Genomic DNA, 7277 nt, shown 5'->3' on the forward strand with positions numbered 1-7277 from the left:
AGACATCTCTTAATTTTTATAAAGCTAATTAAAATTAACATTTACAGTTACACAAGATAATATTTCAAGTACTCAGTAGGTTGCCATGTAAGATGGAGTTAATTGGTCATTTCTGTTGCAGTTCAATACCAGACGTTGCTCTTCCAAAAACTTTGCTCACCTTAGGATCTACAATACACCTGGAATTAATTTTCATGTGTTGTGTAAGGGTCAATGAGATTTTTTTTCAGTAGTGCTGGGAACTGAACCTAGGCCCTTCCATGTGCTAAGCGAGGGTACTACTACTAAGCTACTTCCTAGGTCCAAGATTTCTTTTTCCATGTATGGATAGCAGACTCAGCAGTGAATGAATGTGTTGAAAGTTCATCATCCTGGGAAGTTAGGGGAAGGAACCTGGAGGCAGGTGCTGATGGCGGGGAGCTTTGAGGAGTGCTGCTTACTGGCTTGATCTTCATACACTTCCAGGAGGTGGTACCACTCACAATGGATGGGGCCCTCCACATTATCCACCACGAAAAGGTACCACAGGCTTCCAAGAGGCCAATCTGATGGGTCTTTCTTTCAATTGAAAAAAAGTTCTAAAATGACTCTAGCTTGTGCCGTTAACATAAAACTAGCCAGCACAGATATGTAGGAAAACTAAAAACAAGGAAATGATGGTTGTAAATGTCAAGGTGCCATTTATATCTGGAGAAGTACCCATAGGGCTTCTAGATGTAGGCAATGTTCTTTCTTAACTTGGGTAGAGATTTCACTGTCAACTTCTTCAACTGGAAACATGTTTATATATTATACTGTATGCATAATGTGTCCCACAAATATTTTTAAAGTTTATTTCTCATAGTTAAAAGATTTTAGTGTGTGTGCATGTCTTTCTGTGTGTTCATGTATCTGTGGCATGTGTGTGTAGCATGCCCATAGATAGAGGGCAGTTAACAATTTTCCAGAGTTGGTCCTTTTACCATGGGATCAAAAGATCAAAGTCAGCACACCAGGTTTGCAGGGTAGCATTTTGGCCCACTAAGCCATCTGACCATTCCTACGAATGTTTCAACCTTAAAATTTTTAATGTGTGAATTGGAAGAACTGTTGGCCATCTGAGCATCAAAATGCTGGATTATATTTCATAGAATAAGATAGAAAGCTATTTTTTAAAATGAACTGTGGGACTGGAGAGATGGCCCAGCTCCTCCAGAGTCTGAGTTCAGTTCCCTTTGCCCACATGGCGGCTCACAGCCACCTGTGATTCCACCTCCAGATGGTCTGACATCCTCTTCTGATTTCCAAGGGCACCACATGCACATGGGGCACAGACATGCATGCAGGTAGAACAACCATACACACAAAAATAAATTTTAAAAAATAAAGCTGCAATTTTGATGAGTGTTTGTAATCTCCAAAGTCCCCTTATAGATGTTAATAAGACAGAAAGAGAAGAGCCTTTCGAAATCTTGGTACACTAGAAAGCCTTAGTGAAGATTGACGCTGACGTTGACGCTGAGGGGACAAATGGAAAGACCCGTGCTCCATCTGACAGGGTGTGAGGAACATAGCGCAGGTCCTGAGATGCCAGCAGAAACAGCAAGGCTTGGATGTGGGATCAATCAAGTCAGCTCACCAAGTATTAAGTTGATTATCCAAAATACCTGCTCATAATCTCCCAAAGCACCAAGGTCAAGAAAGAAGGAAACTTCTAGAGTAGAGACAAGAGAGATCTGACAGGAAGTGAAAAGTGTTGCTCTGGGTGAATCTATAGAGTTCATCAACAAAGTCGGGATGAGGCGGCGAACTTGTCTGATCTGAAGGTTGTGCTGTGGTCAAGGGAACGTCCTTGTCTGCAGGAAGCCTGCCCCTCGCCATCCTTACTTTTTCTAGTTAGGATCTATATTTTAAGAACTATTCTTTTTAATCCAAATCCTTTCACATCTCAGCATTATCCTCTCCATTTTCCCAGTTGAAATGTTAGAAACACTGAATACAGGTAATCATTTTAAGAGCCTTAGAGATCCTTATTGCCTAGTGATGTGTCCCAAAACTAGAGCTGAGGCCCCTAAAGGAAACCCTGCAACTGAAACCTCCCACTCAGTGCTGGCCAGGCTTGTGACACATCAGCGGTCATGTGGAACCATGCATGGCCACCACCGCCCGGCTGGCATGTGACCGCATTTCTGGAGCACTTCGTCTTCTCACGCCTGCCACCAGACGTCAACTGTTTGATTACGTTTCTCTTTTACTTTGAGAACTGTCCTGTCTAGTTCTATGTCAACTTGGCACAAACTAGAGTTGTCTGAAAGGAGAGAACCTCAATTGAAAAAATGCCTTCCCAACATCAGGCTGATGGCAAGCCTGTCGGGCTTCCCATTGTGGGTGGGTCACCCTGGACTGGGGGTCCTGGGTTGTATAAAGAGGCAGGATGAGCAAGCCGTGTGGATCAAGTCAGTAAGCAGCAATTCTCCATGGCCTATCTCCAGGTTTCCGCCCTGTGTGAGCTCCTGCCCTGATTTTCTTCAGTGATGAACACAGTGTTACGGAAGTGTGAGGCAAGTGAGCCCTCTCCTCCCCTGGTTACTTCGGACCCGGTGTTCATCACTGCAATAGTGACCTTGACTACGACAAGTTGGTACCAGGGTAATGGGCATTGCTGTGACAGACCCGACCATGTTTTGGGGAGGACTGTGGAAGGACTTTGGAGCTCACTAGAAAAGCCATTGAGTGTTGAGGGCTCAATGAACTGTTCTGTGGGAGCTTGGAAGATAAGAATGTTGAGAGCCAATGACGGAGGCCTGGCTTGAGATGCCTCAGAGGGAAAGACAGACTCCACCGGGATATTTGCATTAAGAATCTGCAGTTCTAGAGCTGGGCAGGCTGGTGCACTCCTTTAATCCTAGTATGCGGGAGGCAGAGGCAGGTGGATCTCTCAGTTCAAGACCAGGTTGGTCTGCAGAGAGTTCCAGGACAGCCGGAGCCGCACAGAGAAACACTTTCTTGAAACGTCCCTCTCTGCCCCCCAAAATCTGTGGTTCTGGTTAGCTAGGACTGAAGAACTGGCTATGATTAAGTCCCCTGGGAAGTGTTCCCTCAGGATCAGCACACAGAAGCTGTGTTCCAGAAGTGGCCAAGGTTGTATCTCCTGTTGGCAGCTGATCTCGGTAGTGTAAGAGTCACCCAGGTGCTGCTGGTTTTGAAGGCACAAAGGGTCATGGAGAGCAGCTGAGGCCTGGCACTGTGTGGCAGGACTGGAGTCTCTGAAAAGAGCCCAGGAGACGCCATTGGTGAAAGTGAGGCCCCGTTGCAGTAGAAGAGTCCAGCATTTTGGAGAAGCCAGTACCATGGGACGACCGCCAAGAGCAACAGGAGTGTGGAGTGGAGCTGGCCTGAGCCTGGAAAACAGCTGTGTGTGCGCAGAGAGCAGAGCCGGAGAAGCAGCCCAAGCCCTTTGGAAGAGGCCAGAATAGTGGGTGTCAGATAATCTGACATTGAGTTATTTAGTTAGAATTTGGTTTTGCTTTGTTCAAATTGTGACTGTTATTCTTTCCTGAAGTAAGAAATTGCTTTATTTATTTATTTATTTATTTATTTATTTATTTATTTATTTTTGGTTTTTTTGAGACAGGGTTTCTCTGTAGCTTTGGAGCCTGTCCTGGAACTAGCTCTTGTCGACCAGGCTGGCCTCAAACTCACAGAGATCCGCCTGCCTCTGCCTCCCGAGTGCTGGGATTAAAGGCGTGCGCCACCACCACCCGGCTTTTAAACTTAAAAAAAAAGGTATTTTGGAATTTTACAGAGAATTTGAATTGTATTTTTAAAGTATTAGAATTGTTAAGACTGGGTAACTTTTTAATTTTGTAAAAGGCATTATATGCAATGTTTTTATTAATGTGTAACCTTGGCAATGAACAAGAAAGTCAAGCTTGTGGCTATAAGTGATGTTTGTGTGTCAAGGAAAACAAGCCAGTTCTGGGATTCCCAGCTGTATGAACTCAGGAAATCAGCTTCCCCAGCCCCAGGCTCCTCCTGTGCAGACCTGGAAGAGCATCTGCTAGACCAACGGTTAGCAAATGAAATGGCCCGTGACAGACAGAAGTTCGTCACAGACTACGAGGGATTGCAATGACCCGCTTAGCTTTTCTGAAATGTATTGTTCATAGTTCAAGGTCTGTTTGTTTGTCTGTTTTTCAAGACAGGGTTTCTCTGTGTAGCCCTGGCTGTCCTGGAACACCAGGCTGGTCTCGAACTCACCAAGATCCACCTGCCTCTGACTCCTAAGGGATTAAAGGAATACCTCACCACTGCCTGAATCAAGGTGGTTTTCATATTAAATATTTGTAAATGATATGCTTGAGGGACTATTTAAATGTTTGACAATATACAGTTAAGATTTTTATCTTAACCTTAAGCGTTTGACTTTTTAAATGAAAGTTTTAATATAAAAAGTCACATCATGATGAATTATTGATAAAGTAATAAGATTTCCTTTTCAGGAATCAATCAGCCTTTGCAGTCTTTCCTATTCTGATTTATCTTGTTATTCTCCTCCTCACCCAGGGTTTCTATTACTTTCTTGTCCAAGATTGCATTGACAAGATTCTTTCCTGCACTCGGAAGGCTACATGGTTCAAGTTTGTAAATATATCCTTTTTATGACTTTTCTTGTTGCTCTTACCAAATAGCTTACAAAGCACCTTAAAGGAGGGAAGGTTTATCTCATAGCGTGAGAGTGCAGTCCGATGTAATGAGGGAGGCCTGGCGGGGAGGGGGAGGGGAACAGGAAAGGACGGGACGGGGTGGGGGTGCCCACCCCCCCCCCCCCGCAGGCCATCAGAGCGGGGGAGGCGTGACCAGAGGGGGCGGGGAATGGCGGTGCCAGCAGCTGCGGATGTGAAGGAACAATGAGATAGATAGGCTCTCTCCTTTTATTTTCTAGCTCCCAAGCAAAAGGAACGGTGCTACCCATGCAGAGGGCGGGTCTTCCTCGCTGCCTCTGCCAGGTGTTTGTCTCCTTGACTGTTCTCTCTTACCCAGTTGAGCCGCGAGGCCTTTACCGTGACTAGTGTTCGGGTACTGTTCCCTTCTACACATCCTCTCAATGTGAGATATGAAGTTCGTTTTCCGATTCTACTTCCCCCCCCCCATATCAAAACTTACCTTTTTTTATTCACAAAATTAAATGTCAGTTTGGCTGGATACAGGATTCTAGGCTGAAAGCCTTTTTTTGCTGAGTGTCGTGTTTCTCTGTGTTCTGATGGTGTATGAGAATACTTGAATTTGTACATGAGTGCTTTTTAGGATCTCCGTTCTGTGTTGCTAGTGATTTCAAGAGAAAAGCCAAGAGCCAGGTTAGGGTGGGCATGCCACTGCTTGTTTTTTCTTTCTCCTGTGTTCCGTGTTCCTTCTGTCGCTTTGTTAACTTTTTCTTCTCAGAGTCACAAACCAAATAACGAGAGGGAATTTCTTTAAATTCACGTAAGGTCACCTTATTCTTAGTCTGAGAAATAGCCTCTGCTGTTCTACCTCTTCTCCCATCTCCCTCCTCCCCCTTCTTCCTTCCTCTTTTTCTTCCTTCCTCCCCTCTTCCTCTTGTCTCTCCTTCCACTGACTCAGAATTCACTACCAAATCAGTCAGTCTTCAAGCCATGCCTGGTTATTTCTGTTTCCTGCTTTGTGTCTTCCACAGTAAGAGGCTGAGAAGCTGAGTCCTGTTTCATGTAACACTGAGACTCCCTTCCCCTTCTCTCCCTCCCTCCCGTAGATCTCTCTGTCCTCCTGCCTATTTTCCTCACTTCCATCTTGAACTATCTGAGATTTCTTATCCTTGTCCTTGAATTTTCTTTTCCTCCTTCCTCTAGCTCCGAGACCCCTTGATCCTCTAGCTTGGTGGCTTCTTTTTCTTCCATCTCAAAGATGACTTAATTCCTTCCTTAATCTCCGAGTTCTTCACTTCTGCCCAGCACTCACCTTTCAGGAATTTCAGCTCAAGTCACCATTTTGGTTCCTCCAGGTTGATGTTTGAGTCTGAGTTTTCCTTTTTCTTGAATCCCATTTTTTCTTCTTGCTTGATTTGCCGTTTCATTCTATGGGGAGCGTCTCTGTAATTATTTACAATGGGTGAGTGGGGATGATGGTAAGGGCATGTGTGCAGTGCCTGTGTGAGGTCAGAGGACAAGTTGGTGGCGTTGGTTCTCTCCCCCCACCTTTATGTGGGTCCCAGGGATTGAGCTCAAGTCACGGGGCTTATGTACACGTGACTTTACCTGCTGAGCCGTCCCACCGTCCTCTTCATTATTGTTTAATGAAGAGTTTTGGATGTGGTTTCCTGAGACTTTTAAAGCTAACTCAGATTCTCCGTTTGCTTCTGGACAGAGAAGACCTGCCCTTAGCTCACAGAATTAGACTATGTACCCCAGAGCTAAGTGGAAGTTGGATCTGCCCAGTCTCCCCAAGACAAATAACCTGAAGAGTCAAACCCCTCAGTCATTTGAAGTAGAGCTTACACCAGCGATCCAGCTGAACATGATCTGGCCACAGCCATCTTGAAAGTAGCTGCCACTAATAGGACTGACTGGTAGACTAAGAGAATAGGCCAGGTTTGCCCACAGAACATTAGCCTCAATGTTTAACCGTGTGTGTGTGTGTGTGTGTGTGTGTGTGTGTGTGTGTGTGTGTGTGTAGGAGATGATGAAAAGACCAGGTGGCCAAACACTGGATTGTCACTGGAAAAGATGGTAGCAGAACACGCTTCTAAAAACACATACACAATGATACACATAAAGTAGGTAGAATTTGTTTAATGTAAGAAAAATTAGAGGAGGCGGATATAGTTTGTAATGAGCCCGGGGTGTCAGGTGTAAGCACACAAACACAACAATGTACAGGCACAACAGTTCACACATACACATCCTTTGTTCAGTCAGCATCATTCCATCTCCCTTCCTTGGTTTCCCAGCAGCACGTGGGTTAGAAGGTTCTAGTAGAGTCCAGCTATAGCATTCTATGCTACTGAGAAAATATGGCTAACACGATACCCTGTATTCTCTTAAAAGGTTTCTGCATTCATGGACAGTGAAGGCTTTAGAAGCACACAGATGTGAGATAATATGATCTTACAGAAAGAAATGATACAGGAGACTTCACAGACTCAATTCTAAACCTAACGCTAACTGATGACTTCATCACCTCCTATGCTCCCTCACATGTCCCAGAGAGGCCAGTTCAGCTATGTCACTTCCATGAGGCAGTATGTCCAAGAGAGTTCATGGAAAGAAGTGGCTGGAATCCAC

This window comes from Arvicola amphibius, chromosome 4 (genome assembly GCF_903992535.2).
Source record: "Arvicola amphibius chromosome 4, mArvAmp1.2, whole genome shotgun sequence".
NCBI classification, from domain to species: domain Eukaryota; kingdom Metazoa; phylum Chordata; class Mammalia; order Rodentia; family Cricetidae; genus Arvicola; species Arvicola amphibius.